Below are 27,003 nucleotides of genomic sequence, written 5' to 3'. Positions count from 1 at the left end.
TTGACACTCCCAAATTTAATAGGAGGTCCCAATCATGTCCATCATCACCTCTATGTTCTCCAATATAAGCCGAATTAAGAGAATGGTAGAGTGTTATTGCCCCTTGATTTTGTTGATAAAAACATTTTGTAAGTATTGATACAAATGATGATAATATCATTGTTTACATATACAACTTCTTTGGGGAAACCCTCCAACAGTTTCTTCGCATTCTGTGAATGGTGAGCTCTATTGTTGGTAGACATGTGCCAATGAACAAGGGACCCAAGTGGATTATACCTTGTAATCTTTTTGGTCATTATGGCTTTGGCATGGCATGAAAAATCACTTGAAATAACCATTGGGGCTACAAAATAATGTTATCTATCTACCTACCTACCTATCTACGAATCTAGACATATATACACATATTTGCTTTATTTTCCAAGGAAACCTCATGATTATTTTTTTCTTAGGAGAACACCTCATGGAAAACCATTCAATTACTTTTCCACGATACATGGATGGTAAATTTGGTAAAGAGTTGACCCTAATTAGGGTACTTAACTGCTAGGGGATCAAGAAAGTTGAATATGTAACCTCCCTAACTTTGGGTGAGAGAGGTCTCACATTTGGCTCATGAAAGATTTGCATACATGGCTTACATATCAATGAGCTAATTAAAAAAGGAAAAAGGAATTTATTGAATTAAAAGGATATATATTAGACCTTTCAAAAGCAAGTTATGAAATTTTTTACTATTACAGAACCTGTGATATATATCAACAACAGAAAATTGACTTTCCATGGCTTAAAAAAAAAATACATCATTGTAGAAGTCAAAGTATCTGTCTGTAGAGAATTTTATGGCTAAGGTTCATGAATGAAATCATTTATATGCTCATGCCAAGAAACTAAAATGGTTCAACCACCCTGCTCCAACATCATAGATAAAATGACAATGGGATGTTGAAAGCTAAAAGAAAAGTTTATAGACTCAACCTAGAAAATGGAGTAAGTGTTTGACCAAGATTCAATTAAATGTATTAAAAACTATGTTAATAGTGAATTCACTGGGTTTTTTGCTCCCAATGGAGAAATATTCCTAAGATAAAATCACTATAGGAGAGTTCTTAGGAATCTATTCTTGATATTATCTTAACTTGCTTAAAATTCCAGGATGAGGTTCCTTCCATGGAGCACTCGTGGAAGATCCATAGACATAAACTGATGCCAAAATTAGGTTATTGCCTAGCCATCTCTATCAAATATTTATCATATTTTCCCAAAACAACATGCTTCCAATTTAATATGAAATTTTATTCATCAAAATTGGAAAACACATAATGTAATGATCTAATAAATCATGTAATAGTCATCATCTAATTAACCAATTACCTTTGTTTTTTTAGCATAACATGATTATCTCATAAAATTTATGACAATAGTCACTAAAAACAAACCCAAAAACCAAAAATAACAAGTATAAGTGTTCTTGAATTCTTTTAAGTAACTTGAATGTAAGATTAGTGTATAATTATAATATATATGAGATACGAGGAAAATAATTATCATTGTGATATAGAAGATTACGAAACAAATAAAATCTTATCCAATGCTACGAGCAATATTTTGAAGAGCATAAGGTGCCTTCAAATCCAAAGCTTAATCCTTATAAAAACATTCTAACTTCATATCGTTGAACAACTAATACATAGTTATAAAAATTAATTAGAATCTAGGTTCACTATTCTGAGGTCAAGTTAGAAAAGTTGTAGTTCTATTGTTTTTCGAATTATTATGCCACAGAAACCATAAAACTCTTTAATACTCATCTTTGTCATATTTTCCCAAAAAAAAACACTTTCCCTCAAGACCTCAACATGGATTTGATAGAGGTGTGTGTTGTTTGGATTGTGTAGAGCCTAGAAAACCCAAAGCATCCCTTTTCCTTGATCCCCATTGGACACAATCTATGTGTCAAGCCATTCTCTGTGTCATGGTAGGCAGGAAAAAGTGTTTGTCTCATAACGTTCATACCACGATGTGATCCCTTAATAGGGTTTTCAGATCGAAAACATTTGTCGACCTTTCTATGACATGGTTGTTTGTCAAAAGTTGTCCAAGGTATATTCTTTTCTGAGACTCATTTTTTCCATCTTTTCTGGACGTAGATACATTTACTCTACCAAACGTGTTCATTTCTTATTAATATTATAGAGCATATACTTTATTTTATGGTTTTTCTACCTATTATCCAGAGTCTTACCCGTAACCCATTTCTAGTTACTTGTTTTTGTTCCCTTCTATAAAGCATTGAATGGATCTCCTAAAAGATTTAATTTTGTTTATACAATGCTTCATTCATTTCCACTAAAACACTAAAATCCAAATGCTAGAGGTGTTTGTTAGATGTTTCTTATGAATGCATAGATAAGGTTGGCGTATTTCATATATTCAGATTGCAATAATGAATGTTGAATGTAACTCTTCAATGGTCCATCGATTGAATTTTAAATCATTGAGATCTCTGTTTTTACAGAATTGAGCTCATTATTCATCAAGTTTTGTACCTTTGGAATTGGAATTGGTTTAAGTATCTACATAAAAACATCGAGTTCTCTTCTAAGTGTGGGTACCTGCCTTTGATTTCTGGCACATAGGCAAGCCTTGAAAGTGTGAGAATATGAAATAATAATATCATGGGAGAAATACCCATTTCACTCTAAGGTGTTTGTGTGTCAGCAACAATGGCTTTCATAAGTGGAGTACTCTCCCATGACAACCCAAAACACTCGTGGAGGGAAGAAACCAAATGAACTGAATGAATTAGGAACTTCCAGGTTTAGTGCTAAGACTAAAGCCATTCCATATCCCTACTAGAGTAGGATATTTCTTAAGATATAAATTTGATTGAATATGTAGAATATATAAAGGTATGAATAGAGAAACATGATCAATAAACTCCATGGTGTTACCTCAGTTGGCTAATGCACCAACCAAAATCCAGTAGAACATCCAGTTAAATACCGAAATGAAGTACCTATTTCAATGTAATTGATATTTTCAGTAGGGGTCTAAGTCTCTTTACTGGTGCTTTTTCATCTTTTACTAAATAGAGGACATGGGCTTGACCTCATTTACTGGTAGGTGAATACCTTTAAAACCTTTTCCTTAACAATTGTTAACATGATGACTTCTGTTAGAAACTACCTTATGAGGAAATAAATGGTGTGAATGTCATGACCAATGTTTTGGCTAAGAGAGTTCCTACAAAGATTAATGAGACAACAATACTTGAGGAAAGATTAGTGGATTAGTTATTGGAACAGAAGAAATATGCTAATCAAAATCAACATTGTGAGAGCTAATTTGGATAGATTTTTACATTAATATTAATCAATAGAAAATTGTGAAAGGAGGTGACGTGGGGATTGCACAAAGGCTAAATTTGTTGGAGGAAAATTTCAATGATACTCTTTGAAAAAGATAAACCCTCAGAGATTCATCATAGCATAAATTAATTCAAGATAGATGAGAATTCTTCTACAGGATTTAGATTGATCTCAGGTGAACTATGCAGGTTCTGTAGATGTGCTTGATGGAAACATCTCATGCCTAAATGTGAAATCACCATACTTGATTCTACTTCACCTATACATCTTCCATTCATCCTACACTCCCAATATAGATTTGAGTGCATGCTAGATAGATATCATTTTGACAGAGGTCCTCCTGTGCAACATATTACCTAGCAAACCATTTTCATTACAACATATCACATAATTTCAAGGTTGGTTTGTGACTACAAAAAATAAGATACCCTAGACACTTCAAAATGAAAGTAGAAACACAAAAATAGGAAGAAAAAAGAAAGGGTTGGTGATTTATATGTTGTACATGACGTTTAAATCCCTAAGTTTTTTGTGTAGAGAACAATACAACACTAGACATGGGGCCTATAGTATGTCAGAAATTGATATGTTAACATGTCTACAACACTTATCATATTCTGGTGTGATCAATATTCTCTCTTATACAAGAAATCTTGCTAAGGTACAACAACCAAGAACAATAACTTAAATGGAAACATTTCAGAAATATAAACTCTTTGTTATGTTCAAGATAGATAAAACTTTATCAATTTTTCCATGGACATAGTGGGTTACTCTACAATGTATGGTATCAAACCTCTAAATCTATATGTTCTTGATGGAGTACATGGAATTTGGAAATGGACATAACAGACTATGGATATTTTTAGAACACACAAAAGTAATGTCATTTCACTGCAAAAAAAATACAATTTTTAAATCCAATATAAAAACTTTATTACAATATTGCCACTGAACCAAAGCAATTTTTCTTGATGCCAAGCATCAAACATAATGATTGCATTTAATAAACATTCAAAGAAAAATCATATAGTGACAACTTATTTTTAGCGGTCATAGCATTGTTTGTTGTAACAAAAGCACTATGAGCATGTTTTTGTAGCTTATCAATAATTATGAATAATTACATGTTCCTTTATATGCTATTGGCATTGTTGAGGAATTTCATAAACTTGTCTTTTTTCAAAACTTTGTTATGGATTTGCATGATGTGGATTTCCTTAGAGAATTTTTTATAGCTACCAACTATACTACCAAGAGATAGATAATTAGTAGTATGGCCTTCGACTCAAGATCAGTGCAAGCTTGATGGATTACCACCACCTTTTAGTGACACTAGAAACATGAATGTTCTAGAGCCTATACTACCTACCAAGAGACTCCTCCCATGCCTCAACATTGGGTTTCATTGTCGAGACAATAGCACATTTCATAGTCTAAATTGTTTATCTTCGAAACAATGGTCTATCTAGAGATCTTATCTTGTGTTTTCTTCATTTAGCCTTGGATGTTAGGAGAGGTAGAATTGGTGGATAGTGACCTAGTCTCTAGATCCTTTCCCTTTACACATCTCCCTTCCATTGTGACTGCCTACACTTGGATCTGAGGGTTTTCTCGTGTTTTCGCATATAGACTTCATGTTTCTACTTTATGTCTTGTTCTTTATATAGGCTATTTTTTCATACTGCTACTTTGTATTGACATCATTCTACTTGAAAGTCCCATTGGCATACTTTTGTGGTCATTTTTTAGACATTCAATAATTATTCTTATCCTCCATTCAGTTTTGGATATTCATAGAGCAATTACTAGCAGAGCCTCATTGACACTCACTCTTTGTATTCCATATTTTTGGTCCATCTCTTCCAAATCTAGTTTTTAGCTTCTAGAGCCCTATTTAGATCTCAAGTTAGGTAAGTACCTCATTTTATTTCTCTTAATTTCTTATTGCTTTATTTAGGAGTTCATCTTGAATTCCCACTTCCTATTGATATCTATGTACTCAGCAGTGACATTGACCTATTTTTGTATTCATTTTTTGGAGACTGATAAAATCTCATCTTATCTTATTACCTTGATGGAATCTTTCTATGTAGATGATTAATTATTTTATATGGTAGTCTATTGTTGTAATGCTTCGTCAACATATCTCTTTTTCTTCAAGCTTTGAAATACCGAGTTGAATTTTTATGTAGGTGAGTTAAATTAAAGGCATTGAAGAATATTCCTAAAATCCAATGTTGTGAGGTTTCGGTCTCAAGATTACCATTGAATCACCCATCCATGGTTTAAACATATCTACATAAGATTTCCATGATGTGGTTCGTGATGATGTGTTTTCTGTACTAATTTGACCACAACTGCTACTCTTAGTGGGTTTGAGGTACTTTAATTTTGCAGAATAGTTGACGTTAATATTCCACATATTTTCTAAAGTTTGTTGCCTAGAGTCAATCCTAGTGGTCAAAGTACTCCCATTTTGCAAAATTTATGATACAAATCTATAGTTTTCAAACAAAGTATTTTGATGATTTTTTCAAGTTAAATGTGTTACGTAGAGTTAGTCGTAATGATCAAAGTACTTTGCAAGGTTTATGATAGAAATCTACAATTTTCAAACAAAGGCTTTTGATGAATTTTTCAGGTCTAATGTATCCCTGAGAAGTTTAAATCCATAGCAAAGTATGTTTCCTCTTTTATTTCACATCCAATAGAAGAAACAAGGGCAGAACTCCACAATACCCTTGAATCCATCTCTGAAGCTCCATATGTAGCTGTAGAATTTCCCAAAAAAATACAGCCATCATATGGTGCAATGGAGGTATACAAGATTCTTATTGATAGAGAATATGACATCCAAGAGCAGAAGGGAGGACACAAATTTATGCCCAAACCAAATGATTATCTTATACTATTGACAAGAGTACCTCAACGTGTGGGAGACCTTCATGACTCCATGATGTCTTTAGTAAGTAGGATAGAGTGTGGTCAATATGAAGATAGCAAGATTCTCGAGGTGAAAATATGTGTTCGAGATATGCATCCTTTTTGCGCAAAAAATAACAATATGAGAAATGAATGTTTTGGCATTTATCTTGGTAACATGGCAACAAATTTTTGAATTTGGAATGCTTTGCATCCTAAGTTGGGCAATGAAACAATCAATTTGGCTATGCTTGGGAAGGCGGTATACTATAATACAAAGGTGTGCACTTGTATTGTTTTAGGCCCCTATAGGATTTGAAATATCTACATTTCTCATTTTTTTTTAGTGAACTATAGTCTAACTAGTTGAGTGAACAAGTCAAAAAATGAGCCCTAAGCTAACTATGTTTTATAGGACTATAATGAGGACAGTGTCAAAGAAAATGATGATGATATAGCAAACATTATGAGTCCCACATGTTGAATGATTCTCAAGCTTCTGCTATATTTCAGTGTAGTTAATGCTGCTAAGAAGAAAAGGCATCCCTGTATAAATTTGATCTAGTGCCCTGGTGGGACAAGGAAGACCTGAATGCTAGTTTCGCTTCTTTCTGTCTTAGTTCTTTGGAGGTACAAAGTACTAGTGTGTGCACCAGAAAATGCCGCAATATCAAAAATTGCACTGAGATTCTCGAAATTAGTTACAATTCCATCTAATCAGTGCCTCGATATATGCAACCTTCCCTGTATTTTGACCTTGAGTGACCTTTGACTAGTTGGAAATGAGGAGCACTTAGATGTTGAAGGTCTTGTGGAAAATATTTTCCTTCCATATCAAGAGGAACACCTGTTAAAATGTTGTGTGCCAATGATAGGATGGAGGCAGAGAGTGGAATCTTTTCTTGGTTTTCTTGAATCGACAGTTTCACAATATGAGGTTTTCAATAAACAACACAAAAGATGCAATCAATTAACTTTCTACAACTTGTTAGGAAAAGGCTTGGAAACTTAGCTACCAACTTTTTTGAGTGTGCATATATTTTATTGAATGACTATCCAGGACCAATCTCAGAGAAATAGGATTTCGATTATCTGACTAAATTTGTTAAGTGTTTTGTAAATCTAATAAATAAGAATGCATATAATGAGAAAATTCTTAGAGCATGATTTTCCCGTGATGGACAATTATGTGAAGAGGCAACAAAGTGCATAGAGATATTTAGAGAGAGAGAGAGAGTGATTAACAATAGAATGTTCTTATAAGAATCCCTTTGTTGCTCGAGGAGTGAATGTATCCATCTTATAAGGAAGTAACTACGTTGTGCAAGAACAATCCCCAGGAAAAACATTTTAAAAATGTGTTTATTAGGTGCTAAAGTGGTCTTTTCAACTATATCATTGTCTGGAAAGAGATGCATGAACTTGGCAACACGATTTGACTGTTTGATTATTGATGTGGTAACTCAGCTCAAAGAGGTCAAATCTACAATTGCACTACATATTGAAGTTGTAACACATGCATTTCTGATAGGAGGTCCAAATTAGCTACCAGCAACAGTAATCAGCAAGGCTTATTTACAGTGGCCTTTTCAAAAGTCTCTTCCTAAATTCAGTTTCGTAAAAGTTCTTATAAGTTTATTAATTCCATGAAATGATTGGTTCATCAACTTGTGGAGAAAATGAAATATGGAAGAAGTCTCTTTGAAAGATTGGAGAGGCTTGAAAACCGAGTTCATCCTCTAAATGTATAATATTACTTGCAACCATCGATAAGTCTTTTTCCAAATGGGGAGTTTTATGAAAATCGTATTGAGATTGGTCCCAATGTGGAAATGAAGCTATATGGATATGGCTATCTCACTTTAGAAATGTATGGAGCATACACATTTATTAATATAAAGGATGAAAGAGAGGAGGAAGATAAATTTTGGAAGAGTAAGAGGAACATCATGGAGGCTGCTATTGTCATGTACATACTTTCTAAACTATACAAAGGTAATTTCACTATTCTGTTTGATTTGTATATATACAAATGTGTTTTCTATCTCATAATTGGACCATTTTCAAATTGGTGTAGTGAAATGTCGAATTAGACCATTTTCAAATTAGTAAATTATTGTAGGGAAATACGTTTACAACTGCAAATGGGTACATATGTGTCCTGGAGTAATTCTTTTCTTCTTGACTGTTCAAGTTTTGAAAAGTATGTTTTTTTTATCTCAAATCATTTATAATAATGCACTTGCTAATTGATTATTTTGGCCCTTCATACCGAAGATAATAAGAAGAAATGCATTCTAAAGGCTGTTAAATCTTATTGTTAAATTAAAAGAGGAAAAGCATAAAAAAAAAATCTGTATTAGTTGGATTTTGTGTTATGTAAGGTCTGTATCCACATTTTTTGAATTGGTAGAAGGTCATATTCTCTTGAGAATACAATTTTTTTGTTAATAATTGTTCATTGTTTTCTTTTTTATAAAACTTGTTGAATATCTTATCTTCTTCCTTCAAGTATTTGGGTGGAGGGCATTTGAACTGCCATCCATAATGCTGGTTGGTAATCCTAAGGAACTCTTATTAGGTTTGAACTTGTGACCTATAGTCTCATCATTAGAAACATGCCTTGGGCAGATGGTTCAATTGAGCTAACTCTTCAGGCTTAAATTTTTGTTGTAGCGAAAATGGTTGGTGTCTAGTCTTAAGGATGACAAGAGTGTTGGCTTTGACCTACTTATAGGGTTAGTATAGTGCAAGATTCACACATTTAACCACTAAATTTGGGTGCTCCCATGGAAATATCAAGGGCCAAATGCTCTCATGGGAATTGAACATTGGTCATTATTGAAAAGCTCACCATTCCTACCAATGGGTCCAAACCCCTTCGAGCAACTAGTAGCCATCAATAACATCTACTCCCTTTGTTGCAAAGAATGTACCATCAACATAAGTTGGGAGAAATTCTTTTAGAGGGAGAAAATGATGAGAATTAATAATCAGAATCAGAAGTGTGCATAATTCCACAAATGGGAAGTGCATGTTGTGATAACTTTCAATTTTTTTCTTTGTTTCAGAATTATCCTCATTTTATTTTCCTTATCTAGATGGGTCTAATTTGATGTTGCATATGGATCCAAACCCCCCTCCCCCACACCCCTACCAAGGAAAAACCCAAACCCATTGTTTCAAAATTGTTGGGAATGTAACTAGGAATGTGGGTGTGCATTTCTCTTAAATTGTAGCAACTAATAAATTATTCTTCTAACTGACTAATTATGTAGCTTATTTTCTATGGAAAACAATGAATAAATCACACTGCAACTCTTCGCAAATAACAACACTACGGAAAAATAGAATGTTGGAAACTCATAAATATATAGCACACACAATAAAATTTGACAGTTATTTTTGGACAATTGTCCCCGAGAAAACACAATGCAGGAAAACCAGTGTAGCAGATGAGGGTTTTATTATTATATGTAGCAACAAAATTTTGAGTACAATATGGATGCCCAAAACTAACAAACCTCCACAAGATAATCTGGAAAAAAATTAGTGAGACAAATTTTGTCTCACCCGTCATTTACACAGCTCCAAAATTCGCACAAACGTGCCACTTGAATTTCCCCTGCGTTAGCCCCTTCGCTGTCTTTGTGCAAGCCAAAATTGTACTGCCTAGAAGTTTCTCTGATTAAGACGTCCAACCCAACTCAGCCTCTGAGAATGACTCGCTTGGCCTTCTAGAACTTCTCTTGGCCTTTAAGCACTGAATCGATCCTCACTCTAGTTCAATTGAACTCCTCCTCTAAAGCTGCCCACGCAGTCCCTGTGCAACCTCACTGAGAAAAAATTGACCCCATGCAACTGACTCTCTGGAATTGGAATCTCCTTAGAATCACTATCTCTGGCCCTCACTGACTCTACTTGCCCTCTGGCTCAAACACCTCTTCCCTGCTAAGCTGTTGTTGTCGAATAACCCGATCTACCAAGGAAAATCAATCTCAAATGTGTATTGCTCCAACCCCATCAAACTGCTCTTATAATATCTCGTTGGGTCACCAACAACCATGATTAAATCCTTATCAATGACTAAAATCATCTCTAAGTTGATCCATGTGAGTTTCTAGAGAAATATCACATCTCTTAATTAATACCTATTAACTAATCACTTTTCCTAAGTTAGACTCAGATAATATTTAATTATTGACTAATTAACTTAATTGAGCCATCTCTAGGCATTTTATCCTAAAACCTTTTCCGGGTCCTGAAGTTCTAGTGTTTCTTATCCTCTCCAACCAAAGTTGAGACTAGAACATCTGTTTGATGCTACCCAACCATAAAAAACTATCAATGAGCACCTACTCGCTATCCCCAAGACATTCTGGGCATATTTTAGGGACATTTCAGACAGATTTTGTGGTTGTTCTAGGAATATTTGGGGGATATTCTAGGCATATATCTTATGTTTTAACAATGGAAATTAATGATTGGAGAATATGATTATTTTCCCACCAATTTTTTTTATTACATTAAACTAAATCACTTGTACAAGTTGCTGTAGAAATTTAAGGCCCAACCTAGTTTTAAGTTTTAGGAACCACATCAGTTTAATAGCCAACCATCATTTCTTTTTTAAAACATGAATATATTTAAAAAGATCAAGAAACACATAAGTCAAACCTACTTGAAATTTTTGTTGAGAATAACACAAACTGACCCACAATTTAACATAATGATTTTTTATCCATAGACCATGGAAAAACCTTGAAGGGAAAACCAGTGAGGAGAGGGATATTCTATTTATTATAAAGAAAATTATTATAATAGTTATTTAAATACAATTAAATATGCTTATCCCCCTCAAAATTTGTGCTTAAATTTCCTTGGAAAAAGTGTTGTAGCTACCTCCTCAAATTTCATGCCTGAAAGTATTTAAGATTTGTGCCTAGCTCAAGCAAGAATTCATGCCACTATTGTATTGTCAGTATCCCTCAAAATTCACTCCTTTGCCTTGAAACTTGTGCAGTGACAGACTCAAAAATTTTCCCTAGATTTCAAAGCCCTGACACTTTTCTTTTTTTACCCCTGACCACGCTGTGCACACCACTGAAAGCCTTGAAAATCACACCGTGTCTACTCAGAATTTAAAGCTGACTATCTCAAAATTTGTGCAGCATTGAATATAGCCCAAAACCTTGAATTTTATGTCATAACTGACAGCAGTAAATGCTTGTCAATTCCCTCAATTTTAGCAATCAACCTATTTCAAAAGGAGTTTTCTTTAGTGCAACTTTTTGTAGTTTTTGGTGCTAGAATCTAGTGGTGAAAATTGTGTTGAAATCTTGATTTGTGTTATTGAAACTAGTTTTTTTATTGTATATATGGATTCAACACCCTGAAAAACCCCTAGGGCACTTCTATTGTGCAGGAGTTACCCATCAAACTTGTGACTTCAATGAATTCTTACCGGATTTTAGAGAAATTATAACGGAAAAACTCGCTGGAAAAGCTTCCAAAAAGGTGCACTAAAGACAAATCGGTCTCAAAAAATGCACTGAAATGGAATTGAAACTCATGCTAACCCAGCTGCAATATGTGGTGGAGAAGAGCCTTTCTTTCTGTGCCTTCTCAACCTGAAGCTCATTGTTGTTATTCCTTTCTCCTGTTGTACTTCTCTCTCAACCTCCTTTTCTCCTTAACTTCAAATCTCATGAAGTGTCCAAATGGCACCTTCTCCCCCTTCCTTTTCCCTTTTACTCTCTCATTAAGAAGAGAGAAATAACCCACAGACTTCATTTTATATATATATATATATATATATATATATATATATATATATATATATATATCAGGGAAAATTTTAAGAACCCCCCCTAAATTTATAAATATAATAAATGGGCAAATCTCCATGGTATATATGAAAAATGGAAGGCGATTTTATCAATAATATAATATGTATATATAAATTTTTGGCGAATCTCTCACCACGCATGGCTAATATTTTACTCAATTATAAAATATTGTAAGATCTTGGTGAATCTTTCACTAAATAATAAAAATTTGTAAAGTCCTAGTGAATCTTAGCATAGGCTACATGCTGGTTTAATTCCCCCATTTAAATAGGCTACATTCCAGGTGAATACCATGGGTCAATACCATGTGCTATTTTGGTGAATACCATGGGTCAATGCCATGTGCCATTTTTATTTTTATTAATTCTAATATTAGGGTTAATAATGGTTTTTTGCATGGCATTAATAACAATCTAGTCCATGGTATTTGTCCCATAGTATTTTGGCCATAGGTTTCACCTAAATATAACCCATTTTTTGAGTGTTCGTAAATATAAGGTGACTTATGGAGTAAATATAAAAAATGTTTTATTTGTTTACCATACCTCTTGTTTATTTATATTTTTATTAATTTACCATACCTCTTTTACAAATATGGTATTTGGCCCATAGGATTCACTTAAATAAAACCACTTTCTTGAGCCTTCATAAATAGAATGAGGGTTATGGACTAAATATAAAAAGAGGTTTTATTTATTTACGATACGTCTAGTTTATTTATATTTTTATTTATTTACCATACCTTTTGAGTAAGTATAAAAAGACGTTTTATTTATTTACCATACCTCCACTTTACTTATATTTTTATTTGTTTACACCCTTATGACTTATGGAGTAAATATAAAAAATGTTTTATTTATTTACCATACCTCTCATTTATTTATATTTTTATTAATTTACCATACCTCCTTTATAAATATGGTATTTAGCCCATAGGATTCACTTAAATAAAACCTATTCTTGAAAATGGGCGAATGGAAGGTTGTAAGTCCTAATTTCAAGGGCTAAATTTACCTTTTTTACCCTCTCCCTTAAAATAAGGTCGGCTATTTGAGGTGATTTGTAAAAATGTACTATGATACAAAATATTCGCCCACTAAAAATTTAAAACCCCTTAATTTCGCAAAGGGCGAACATTCGCCCCTAAAATTATCCTTGATATATATATATATATATATATATATAGGTATATGTATATATATTTCAAATCAACGGGTATGACATGGCTTAGTAATTCATGAATTCATCGTGAAAAAATCAGCTCTCGCATTTCGAATGTATATAGTTCTTAGTAGGACTACATGGCACTTGTCAATGTCAAATAATTTTACAGCCTTTCGCAGAAGCCTCATTTCCTCATTTCACTGAAAACATTATTTGCCTCCACCATCTTATTAATATATGTATCCTATTTTTAGGCAGATTGAAGTCCGTGAGACAATATTTGATTAGCATATATTACATTTTCTCATTTTTCATCTATCGATATTCATGTCACTAATTTGTAGTTTCTAAAGCAATTACAATCAGTTGCATATTTTTTCTTCTTTTTATTCCGATTTAGATTTATTGGCAACATCAAGTAATTCCAGTTTTCTTTAGATTTGTTGTACGTATTTTTGAGATCTCTACAAACCTGATGATTAAGGAAGATAATTAAGGAATTTTATATTGTTTAATGTAGTATTGTGTTTTATGGCAGTTGGATTTGTGCTCCAAGTTTTGGGCTTCTCGAATTTACACTCAGATATGCTTGTATTAATTTAATTGGTTTGGTATATATCTCGAGCACATTTAGCTCTTTGATTGCTAATTGTTTGAGTGTTGGTATAATTTCTATATTATTACGAAATTGGGATGCAAATCTTTCACTCATATACTTTTGTTAGGCTACCAAATTCATTTCTCATGGGATAGTTAAATTCATAACGGAATTTTGGCATATAGTTGGGAGGAAAGAGACATAAAACTTAAATGATATAATACCATGAGTGGTAATGGAACATGAGGAGAACTACATAATTCAAGGTTCATATAAAGGAAAATTTGTGATCATAGACATCAAGGATGAAGGAAAAACTTAGCATAATAACTTACAAGTGGTGTTGTTGTTTTGGTATCTAACTATGGTCATAAGCTAAAAAAAGATATTCTAAATTGGGAAGATTAGCTAAAAATAGGTTTTTAAGAGTCACATTATGCATCTTTTAAGGGAGTGTATTATTTCAAGTAATTTGGAAAAGACTATTCTTGGCCAGGAATTGCCTATGAGTTTGAGTATGAGTGAAGCATCTAGCAGATCTATTGAAGCATGGTGCCTTAGTGTATGAAAATGACAGTTTGTGTGTAGGATCCTCCCGACCAAGAGGCTTGTATAAAATATTGTTGAAAATAATAAGGATACTCAAACCTAACAATAAACCCTTTTGGAATTGTCTATGGAATATGATTAATCTAAATATTTTAATTAAATATATGGGTTGGAGACTTGTTGGGTGATGTTATCAAACTTTGATCCACAATAACGTTTTTTGGAGAGACTCGAAGTTCACATATAATCCAAAAAGTCCTGCTACTTTACATGGAACCGTTCAACAATACAATATGTCATATCATGCAAGGGTGAACGTCAAGAAATTTCATTGTCTTTCTCACTGCTTCTGATTTATCACTTTATTATGTTGTGGTAATTTTCTTCCACTCGGAAACTTTGGTACTTTTTAGGCCTTGGAATATCTAAGAGTTGCACTCGAAGACTAGAGGAGCATAAGGAATTGAGGAAATTCATTTTTGCAATTGCATGGGAAGGGATTTTAGAATTTGGAATAAGATTTACGAGTTTGAGTGCAAATTTTTATTTTGCTATCAATATTGTTTTTATGTCATCATGCCTCATATGCTATTGTGAATTGGCTTCTTGTTAGTATGTACTATAGTGACATGAGAACTAAAACAATAGAGTAAAATTTCCTTCTGGGAAATGGAATAGTGTAGTAGATACCAAAAAGAAGTCTTTACTAGATGGTGCATCACTTGAGCTTTACGCTGCTGGTAAGTAGGGTGAGAGTGTGAAATTTTGGGAAGTAAAAAAAAGAGACATTTAGATCCCATTGCAAAAAAGCTACATTGGGAATTGTCTCTTTTCAGTAACAACTTCTACTTATCAAAGATGATAACGAGGGGTGCCACAACATTAATTATGTTGAAATATGCAATTTTCTTTGTCTGAAATTCATCGTGTAGTTGCATTTTTTTTTTAGATCTATGGCTATAAATGTAATTTTAAGGATTGCCATAATTCTTCACATAATTCTTTAAAGTGTGCTAGCTCAATGGAAGAGCATCTGCCTTACAAGCAAGAGGTTGGTGGTTCAATTCAAATGTGCGCTAACATGAACCAATCAAAGATTTTGTGGTTTCTTTTTAATTAAATTTTTTTTATATCGATTTATTTCAAAGGTGAGATATTTCTGGATTTATTGTTTTACATTGTCTCTAATGAGACAAAAGTGATCTTTAAATAAAAAATTTATCATCTCTAGAGAGACAATAGCAAGTATTAAATACATGTTTTCTCTAATCTGAGTGTTGTCTGTAGAGAGACAAAAATGAAATTGTCTCAAGAAACAAAAATGAAATTGTCTTCTAAGAGACAATAATGCTTTTGTTATATATTTTCTTTATAGATACAATATTTTTTATAGATTCAATATTTTTTAAGACAATAATCTTTAAGACAATATTTTTTAAGACTGTAATCTTTAAGACAATATTTTTTAAAACAATAATCTTTAAGACAATATTTTTAAAGGCGGTAATATTTAAAACAATAATTTTTGAGAAACCATCTTAAAAGCAATATTTAAGACAATACACAAGTTCTTTTGTCTTAAGTTAAGACAATTTACCCAAAAATTGTCTGAAATATTGTCTTAAAACCCTCATTTATCTAGTAGTGCATGATGACAACCACACTACACTGAGTTATTTTGTTTTGGGTTACAAGACTTTTGTAACCCCCTTTCCACTGATGTCAAAGGGGGAGGTAATTAGAGGAAGAAAGACACTTCTCAAAATGAAAGGGGGAGGCAAAATGTGTTGCCATCAATGCCAAAGGGGAAGATTGTTGGCAATATTGTGATTGATGGCAAATGTGTGGAAAGCAAAGGAGAAACACAAGGAGTAGCAAGGGATGAAGGAGCAACAACAAGAAAGGAGCAACAACAAGCATGCATGGTAGCAATCAATTGTAAATAAACTTAGTTAGACATATGTTGTTATAGCTGCAAATCAAGAAACAAAGGAGCAGCAAGCACATAGAACTCACAAGGAGCACCAAGCAGTAAGAGAAGGAAAAGGAGCATAAGGAGGAAGAGTTGTGATACACTAAATTTTTTTGATAATGTTGTAGAGGTTACTATATTAAAGAATTTTTTGAGATGTAAAATTGTTCATTAAGCTTAGTGTTGTGATGGGTTAATGAGAAACATTGGTATTTAATGCTTGCATTAGGTTGATTCATTTAATGATTACACGTGGCTAAAATTAATACTGGATGAAATATTTATTTTCGTTCTAACATTCAACCTTTTGGAAACTGATGAGTGGAAGGAAAAGAGTCAATCATATTAACTTCATATTCCTATGTGGGGTACAAACAACCAACAAACTATCTCTATAAAATATGTGATTTTGGAAGGCATAAGGGATGTTAGGGAATGGATGAATGTGTGGGAGTTGATTGAGTTATTATGCCTTAGTTACGTGGCACTTATCAAGCTAAAGCATATTTGAAGGGAAGAAGATGCAGAAATGAAGATGGAGATATGAAAAGTTTATGACTACTTGAACCAGTACATCGTTATTTCATGTTTGCATAAGGGGTTGGTAGTCTCCTTTCAAGTTGAACCTTGATAAAAATCTAGTTAGAGTTGGTTGAGGTAGGAGCCTCTTATGGGTTGTGGCCTACAGAGAACATATGGAAGTTGGAGATTCATTTCATGTTCCAGCAGAAAATGGAGGTAACAGACTCTTGTAGGTTGAGGTCTACACAAAATCAAATATAACAAGGAGTAAGAGTTTGCCTTTGCATCACAACAATAATAAAACAATGGCTTTCTCACTTTATGGGTTTCCACATATATGGGATGTGTGTTGTTATTATGAGTACATGTATTTGGCTTGGTTTTCTTATTACTTGCTCATATGCTAGTTATTATTTATTAAGATGCTCATGTTATGTATCAGTTAATTGGATAAATGAAAAGAATTTTAATATCCATCAAGTTTAATCAAATTTTCAACATTGTATTAATACAATAAAGAAAAACCAACATCATGTTTGTGAAAGTTTTAATTTTTAATAACAAATACTTTATTTCCGCATCAAATTATTCAATTTAACTTTGATATTTACATTTAAAATGTTTAATATACCACATGCACGGTTCGTGATGCTTACTGTGGTTGTGTTAATTAGTGGTTGTTCTAATCATATATCTGGGTTAATGTCAAAATGTTTTCTTTTCATTTTTTCTGCAACAATGAAAAACTCGGTAGATTAAATTTCACTTGTCAGCTATTAAAACCTATGTAATCATTAATAATACTTCAAAACAATTTTATTTTCTTCCCATATTTTCTGGCAGTATGCCGTGTTTATCTCATGTTTTGCCTAGCACAATTTAGTTAAAGGGTTGTTATTCAAATTTTCTCGAAGAAATAGACGTTCCCTTACATTACTATAACTAAGAGAGATAAAAAGCGACATTCGATTAGAGTGAATATGTAATATTTTATTTTTGATTTGCAAGGTTTAATCTTTAATTTTCCCTTTATTAGCTTACAAGTTGTCCAAATCCAGATATTAACCATCACAACATACTAGAATGAGGTGTAGATTTATCGATCCTCACTCACCTGTGGTTATTTCTTCCACTCACTGACCGGCTTACAAATTTTAAAAAAAATAAAATATATTAAGGCCTACAAATAAAAAAAAAATATTAACCATCGTAACGCACAAGTTGAGAAGGCTTTATGAAGTCACAGACATCGATCCTCGAAAGAATTCTACAAACCTACATCCACGGTGAATTGAAATAGGTACTCAAATAATAAATATGGCCTTACTCCATATTGTTGTATGTTAATCTTTAGATGTATATGTGACGACATCAAACAGTATAGATATGATCACACACGATCATAAGTGCTGCATAAATAGCGTGAAAGAATAATTTGGAATGATTGAAATGAAATGAACGTCACTTGACATATGCTGCATTAATAGTGTGAAGGAATGATTTGGAGTGACTGAATTGAAAATGAACATAAATTGATAAGTCACATTGCTAGAAGTACTTTGCCAAAACTTTTCTCAGTTCTAACTACAATATCTAAGTAAACTATCTGCTAAGTATGTATGCAATACAATCACGATTCTCACAAGGCTATTTGGAGCTGTGGTACACCAATGTATTCAGTCCTTTCACTTAGTATATTTTTTAATTGGTAGTTTGGTTACTCATATAATTAAAATCAATATAAGTTTATTTTAATGAGCAATCTAACAAATAAAAATTTTGAAAATTAGTTTTTGATCTCTACAATTGCTTTATTTATCATTAATGTGTATATATATATTTCATCTTTGATTGGGGGTTTAGATTCTATTGACTACGTAATGGTTGGTTTCTAAACAAAATTTATGAATATATATCTATATATATATATCTCATAAAATTTATCATATATTAAATTTTTTATTATTAATAATATTTATTAAATATTAGATATAACTTTATAATAATTTTATATAAAGAGTTAAACTAATTGCGCAGTTCTCTTATTAGGTAAATATTGATTTTATTTACTTTTAAGGTACGAATTGAATTATTTAATTGTTATATTTTTTATTTACTATTTTTTCTCTTTATATATGAGATTGAAATAAATTAATTAACCTGTACATTCAAACACTTTATTTATGTGTTATATTGAAATGATTTTAAACATATAAAAAATTTAATTTTTTTTTGGAAATATAAGACTTTTTTTTTGTCTTTTTTCCTAAGTTAATATAAAATTATGTTACTTCAAATATATATATATATATATATATTATTTCACATGGATATTAAAAATATTTTATTGTTTCATTATTTTTCTAAGAGCAAGACTCGGATATTTTTACCATGTCTCTTTTAGATTGGGCTGCAATATCAACAACTAAGAAGCAAACTCAACAATTAGGGAGCATGGTGAGATTGAGATTATTGATATTTTATGATGATTTTAACTAAAATCAACTGAATATTTATATATATTTTTTAATTATAAGGCACATTTCCTTTTAATTAGAGAATAATATAGGCTTCTTCATCATACTAGGTTGTAGAATGCAACTCTCCGCATAATTAGTATTATCTCTTTTAATATGGATATTAGTATGGAAATGATCTATGCAATAAGAATAGAATACGTAACAGGGATGTTCATAAAACTACGAGGGATCTCCCCTTTTCTGTTCACATTATCTTTTTCTTAATTTCTATGTTGGGTTCTTTATATGGTTTAGGAATATGCCCATATTGTTTAAAAATAATACACATTGTGCATTTTTTCCTCTTAACTAGTCTCTTCCTTTTTAAATGGATTGTAGCAATCACCTAGGGATCAAAATTGTTTCACTATGTATAACTTTGCCTAGTTTATGTAACTTTATTATGACCTTAACCAAACTTTTCAAAAATGTTGAATATATCTATTTTTCTTTAAATTAAAAAATATTTTCCTTATTTTCAAAAAATTTAGTTCTAATTTTCCATTAGCTGAGTGAGCCTTGATGTGACATACTAAGACTAGAGGAGGGAAATTTAATTTTGGTATTTTTGAGTGTCTCACAAATCATTTTAAAATTAAAAAAGGAATACCTTTTTGAAGCTCACAATTACAATCACATTGTTATACCTAAAATAGCTAGTGCTTTTCACAGGTCCTTTAAGTAAGTGAGGGCGGAGGTGTGTATGTAGTCCCGGTCAATTGTCTGTAGGTTAAATTATTTTATTTTAAAATTTATACCTCTTATTTAATTTTAAAATTTTACACATTCAACTATGAGAAACAATAGGCGTATGGAGCAAGTGACCTGTGCAAAATAAAGGATGTGTGGAAGAGGGGTTGTGTGCTGGAAAAAGAATGAGCGAGGGAACTTCATTCTGCATAGGTGAAATTATTTTAACCTCAAGTAGAAGCTTCAGATCATGGCTTCTCAACAAAATAATCTTAAATCTACATCCTCACAATACTATATTCTCCCCTATGTTCTAATATCACTTTCATCGTGTAAAAGAAACAATTGTGAAAATAAAACTGCACAAATAATTGGGAAATCAAAATTTTGTTGCGACAATTAACATGATAAATAATTCTCACAATTGCAATGGGAAACTTGAACGATCAAAGACTTTAATTGATAAAATAGGTAAAAAAAATATTAATAAAAACAAGTCCTAAAACACAGTAATATATCTTACAAATGCTAGCTTTTTAAGTTTTTTATACAGTCAAGTTAGGCCATTCTTTCAACCTTCTGACTTTCTTGGTCACTATACCACAAGAACCATATGAATCTCTGTATCTAAATGTAAATAATTCACATCCACCAAAGATTCATGAATTCACGAGAAGTCTAAAATTCATGAAATGAAATCTAGTTTTAACACATAAATATTAGGTTTATGCATGCTCCCCATCTATGGCCATTTTTTTGAAAGGTAATTTTTTATTATTATCTAAATTTCACATTTATTCCTCGTTCATTCCTTTGATAACATGGCAATAGAAACGGTTCTATTATTGGTATCGGACCTTAAGCAAATAGTTTTTAAAACACCCAAAGGAACCCAATGGCCAATCAAGTGGTACTACATAATCCAATTAGTGGGCCCATATTGTAGATCAGGTCACTTGAAGGAGATAAATCCCTTCTCACTTTATGGTTCGATGTGCCTTATCCATCGTTGATCACATTACGGTGCTTTGGACTCCTCCATGTGTGCCTCACTTGTCTCAACTATAAACCCTAGTGTGTTTCTTTGCCTAAATTACAATGGGTTGTTATTTATTGATATTTTATTCAATTTGTAAAAAAACTATAAATTAAGCTTTTATGACCAAACCACTATCCTATAAATTAAATAAAAATGAAAATTGATATTGAATTTTACCAAAATGTTAAATTAGATCCCAATGGGAGTATGAACAATAAAAGTAATGTATTTTTTAAAAATAAAAACAAATTCCATGGTTACCCAGAATTGTGGTGATGAGATTATGTCACTAGTTTATTTTTTTGTATTATAAGCTTTTATATGGCACTGACATGCTACGGTGCCTCAAAAGCATTAACCACCAATCAAGTAGACTTGATTCAAATATGCCTACATTTCTCTAGAAATTTTCTCCATGTCCACTGAAACATGAATTTCATAGTAGTTGGGTATGCACATTGGAGGAAGTGGAACTTTGAATCGTCTGCTTCTTCCTTTAACTTTTGAACAACGTTTTATCGGTCAAATGCGGTCATAAGATTGTTGAGAGTGGTTTTTTAATTTTAAGAGATTTCATTTGGACAAGTTCTAAGAAATATTTATTTGTGTTCCAAAATTACTTTGCGGGAGTTTCAGAAGTGCTAATGTCTCTTCTATATGTTCGTCTCTCTATGCAGGTTCAATTATCTAAATCAATAGTGAGTTTCTCCCACCACTATGTAGATATGGGATATTTTATTTGATATCGGATTCCAAAGGGGACATACTAGAACTCCATTCCAGATGATTCAATGCATGATTTTAAAAACTATGGTGGAAAACTAGTTGTTTGAATGCATCCAATCCAGTTGATATGAGTCTGTCTTCTTTCACTAGATGTGTTATGCACTAGATAATTGGTTTTTGGATACAAAGGGATTTAGTTGAAAATATGTCGATTTGAGGTGGAACTGTGTGGAAACAAAATAGGGGAAATATTTTGGTAATATAGGTATTAATTTGTAGGTCTTGATGATAAGTGGTTATAATGCTCAATGCCATAAACACTGTGACATTAATTTGATACGCAAATGCATTGTGAAGTGTAAATCTGCCATGGTGTGACCATTAAATTGAAATTATTCACCATAACATAGGTTATTGGGTTATCAATTTTTGTTTCCTTACATTATGCACTCTTTAATAGATTGGTATTGTTAAAGGAATTAGGTTTCGATTCCTAGTTCGAGCTCAAAATGAACATAGAATCCTACCATTCAAGTTTCTAGGAAACAAGTGAACTTCCTAAAGGTTTACTATATTACATTAATAGTAGGCTATATAGTTTATGAGTTTGGAATCTATAGAAAATATGAGAATGATATTTTCATTAATGCACTACAGAAAATCTATGATACCAATTTATGGAAAATCAACATGCATGTCCTTAGAGATCAACTAGAGATCAATGCGAAGTTAGATAACTCAAAATTTTATTTGGTAAATATTGGTTTACAAAGAGCTACATTGTTATGTGTTCATTGCGACCCTGCTATAACAGTTCCTTTAGCTAGTCACTATGTGAACTCGAACTATTGTTCCTCGTACAGATGGACATAGTTTCTTAGAAATGTTTGAGGAAACTAAAGTAAAAATTTTGAAGTTGCGTGTCAATGGAAGGAATATTAGTAAAAAAAACATAAATGTAGAATTTGTAATTTTGGGATGAAGATGAAAAATTGAACTTTTTACAAAATCTAGTTGAAAACCCTAGTAAAGTTGTGAAGATTGAATTATGAGTGGCTGGTAAACTGCTAAAGCCATATTTTAAGGCAATGGTCTCTTTGTTGAGTGTTATTTCAGGATATCACAATTACTTGGTTATGGATGAAACTATTCTTATGTGCTTAACGGAAGTAGTAAAAAATCATAATAAAATTAGGATTATTATTTCAGGTTATCTTGCTGAGAGTATTCATTTGCAGCTAAGCACCATCACATCTTCATATTTATTCAGACACGTCACATAGTTCATGCATCCTTCCCTATTTTGTTATTCAAAATATTTTGTTAGTAAGGGAATATTCACAAATCTTAAATATATGCATGGAAGAGTGAAGGAAGTTGATAAGTCGACTAAAGTATTTTACGCTGGAGGATACAAGGTGGCTATGTCAAATTTCCATATTGTTTCTTGTTTCAAATTTAAGAAGAATTGCTTGATAAAGCCCCCAAAGGAATTCCAAATGATTTCAGGAAGATTTTACAGTTAACAAAAGAAATTGGTATAGGGGACTAGTATCTTTTTTAGAAGTACACCATCATAAGAATCTATGAGTTCGAATGATCTAGGTGGCTCTAGAAAGGGATTTTTTTTTTTGTATTTCATCAAAACTAGAACTAAAACATTGAGCTCAACTTCTTGATTCCAATTGCGGAAACGACACCCAAATCTGACTTCCTATGCTCAAGATATTTGCATTCAAGTTTTGGTCAACTTGGTTGCCTTAGCTAAATTTAGCTGAGTGCTAGTTAAAGATGGAGGTTCACCAAATTTGAAGGTTTGACTGAATTTTGTAGTAATTAACGTTGAAATAATTTGGTGCCTATTGGCGGTAGAAAATGGTCAATTTGTCGCATCTTTAATTTTTTTGGTTACCCTAAAAATCCAGCAGGATGGTTACGCCAATTTGTTTTTCTTTTAATTAAAGAAATATTAAAGGTTGGGTGGTGTGCCACCATCCCCACTAACCTCGATTGTGGCCTATATTTGTAGAAAGTGTCATACACAAAAGAAATAAGATTGTAACTCTGGTAATATTTCTTGTAACTCCTTCAAGGCCCTTTTAGGACTATGGAAATTGAAATATCGTACATAAATTACAAATCTGTTGAAAGGAAAACATTTATGCAAGGACCCTCGATGTAAGGCCTCCAGGCGATTGTGCGACGGGCGCCAGGCGAAGTCGTCATGCACGAGGGCGCGGGCGGGTGCGTGGGCGCACAATAGGCGCGTGCTGAACAGGCGTGCGACGGTGCTGCGGAGAAAATGTGACGTTTGTACGAGTTCAGTGCGACGAAACCATGGACAGAATTACGACGCTTGGGAAATGTGTGGAACAAGTGGAGCTCTTATACTACGACTTGGAGGAGGCTTGCGTTGGGGCATGGCCGACTTGGAAGGAGTGTTTTATGGGGGCGTTATGACTGTTTTGGGGGTCGGCCAAGGGGCTGCCACCCCACATGTAAACTAATGTAAGATGCTTATAAATGAACATACGTTGAGGTTAATTTCACATCAACGAATCATTCACTCTCATCTTCGCAAGGGGACAAGAAGAACAAGTGCACAGAAAAGGTAGGGAGATGCGCATAGCTCATGCGCTCTACCCTTAAGAGGTTGTACACTTGGGTTGAAGTCTTGGAATTAAGTCGAAGGTTGGGAAAGCATGCCCGGGGTGGATTCTAAGGTGCGGTTTTGGTGTAAGACTTGGCATAGGATTTTAGGTGGCTCAGGTGAGCACCGTCCTTTGTGCAAGAGGTGCACAAGACTGTTGTAAAAGGCAAGGTTTCCTCTCTTTGTAAATTCGGTTAAGTGTGAGACTTGGTTTGGCCAAGACACACTTGTGTATTGTAATCTGATATTCTTAATATATTATCAGGCAGACTCACATTACGGGGAGTTGCCCCTCCCCTTTATACTTGTTTGCAATTGTTGATGTTCTTGTTATAATTCCATGATGATAATGAATGAGTATGAGCTTCATTAAGTATAAAGGATAATTGCATGTTTACTTGGTTGCGAAACACAAGCTAAGTAATGTTAAAGTGAAAGTATGCGTAGTCCACGAATGTTAGTATTGGTGAAAAGAAAGCGTTCGGTGGTGCTGCACCTCGCTATAAGCGGTTGGAAGACTACCGCAGGTGTAGGGGCGTGACAGTTGGTATCAGAGCAGGTCTGAAGGCTTGGAGAAGTCTTGCAGGAAGCTGGGTGAAGTAAGTGTGCATACACTTGGAAGTTGATGACAGGTGATATTGAGGTTCTAACAAGGTTCAAGTGTTGAAGCATTTGAAGGTAGTTTCAAGACTCGGTTTGAGCAGGGTTGCTCATGACAGTGGAAGTAGGTTTGGCAGAGGTGAAGCTTAGTGCTTCGACCAAGCTGAACGAAAAGGCATGGAACGTCTGGGAAAAGGTGAAGGGAAGCTCTTGCTTACCTTATACAGGTTGAAGAGGTTGAAGGAAGAGAAGCCCCGGATCCGAAAGGAAGTTGAAGTCTTGGAAAGGAATATTAAAGAAGAGCTTCTTCAACATGGTTAGACAATGGAGCAGGATGAAGTTGCAGATTGTGCTAACAAGGAAGAGGAAGCCGTGACAGTTGAAGATGTTGCAGACATGACCATGATGGAGGATGAACTTGAGGATGATCAAGTTGGACCAGGATCGTGTGGTTTGCAGACATGGATGAATGAGGAAGAGCCTCATGATGATGATGAAGTAAGTATTGATACTTGTGTTTCATTTGAGCATTTGGTAGATGGACCGTATGCAGGAAGAGGCAAAGCCAGTTTGCCTATGCTAGGGAGGATCTTACCATGGATGAATAGGATGAGACCTTGTATGGAGAAGCAAGGATTGGTTATTGTTGCAGGACTTATTGGGGTTGTTTTTGACCTTATGGTAGAAGGTACAAAGACCAGTGACAAGGGTGGAACTTGATGATCATTGTGGAGGATTGGGTGATGCTTTAGCCACATGGAGAATTGGCTAAGTGCCCGGCATGACTCATGGACAGATTGAAGGGCACACATTTGATGATACTTGGGTGGACTTCTCATGGCCGAGACCAAGAGATAGTCTTGGTAGACACTTTGGTGTAGGAGCTATGATCGAGGGACTCATGACATGATGATGGTTGGGTGACTGAGTTCACTAGACCGAAGATTGCAAACTTGGATGAGGATGACCGATTGTTGTGGGGGGTCTACTTGGGTGGACTACATGGGTAGCTTAGTCATGGACATCAGGTTGAAGGCATGGAGCATGGCAGTCTTATGCAGGGACATTATGTGGGAGCACTTGTAGAGGTGTTATGGACATCCAATGAGGAGTGCCAAGGCAGGGATGTTGTGCAAATGGATTTGCTAGTGTGACATGGAGACTTACTACTTATGAGTTGATGGGGAGGTTGTGCACTCTTGTACAAAAAGGCCATGGACTTGGTTGGATTTGTGAGCTGATTGTGGAGCTCATGATGACATGAGATTGCTGTGACTTTTAGGGACTTCATATATGGTGGACTTAGAGGATCTGATGCATTGAGGAGCTGAGGTCAAGAGACTTTGATGCAGTATGGGATGCATACTTTCAAAGTACATGTATGGGCATGGCTTGGAAGAGTGACATGATGTAGAGGATCGATATGAGACACTTTGGAATGATGGAGATACAATGATGATGATGATGATGCCTTGACTTGGGCATGGGTTGAACCGAGACTCAACTACTTTGACTCATGGGAGCTAATTGATCTATGATCATGGGCAACACATGGATAGATGAGACAAGTGCATACCTGTTTCCATGGTAGACCTGAGGGATGGCACATTGCGGATATGATGGAGGGTTCTTCATGGACCTGAATGTGGCACATCAAGAGTCGATATTTGAGGAGAGGGTCTCTTCATATGGAGGAGACACACACATAGATGATGATGTTGGGATAGATGTGGTTGATTTCATATAGCACATTGACACCAAACATCATGGACAGCATGTTGCAGATGAGGTGGATGGAGTTCCATGGACCTGAGCATGGATTATGG

The sequence above is a fragment of the Pinus tabuliformis genome, chromosome 8 (assembly GCF_031772625.1).
Source record: "Pinus tabuliformis cultivar Carrire ecotype Pingquan chromosome 8, CPIR1, whole genome shotgun sequence".
Lineage (NCBI taxonomy): Eukaryota > Viridiplantae > Streptophyta > Pinopsida > Pinales > Pinaceae > Pinus > Pinus tabuliformis.
This window is presented reverse-complemented; position numbering follows the sequence as displayed.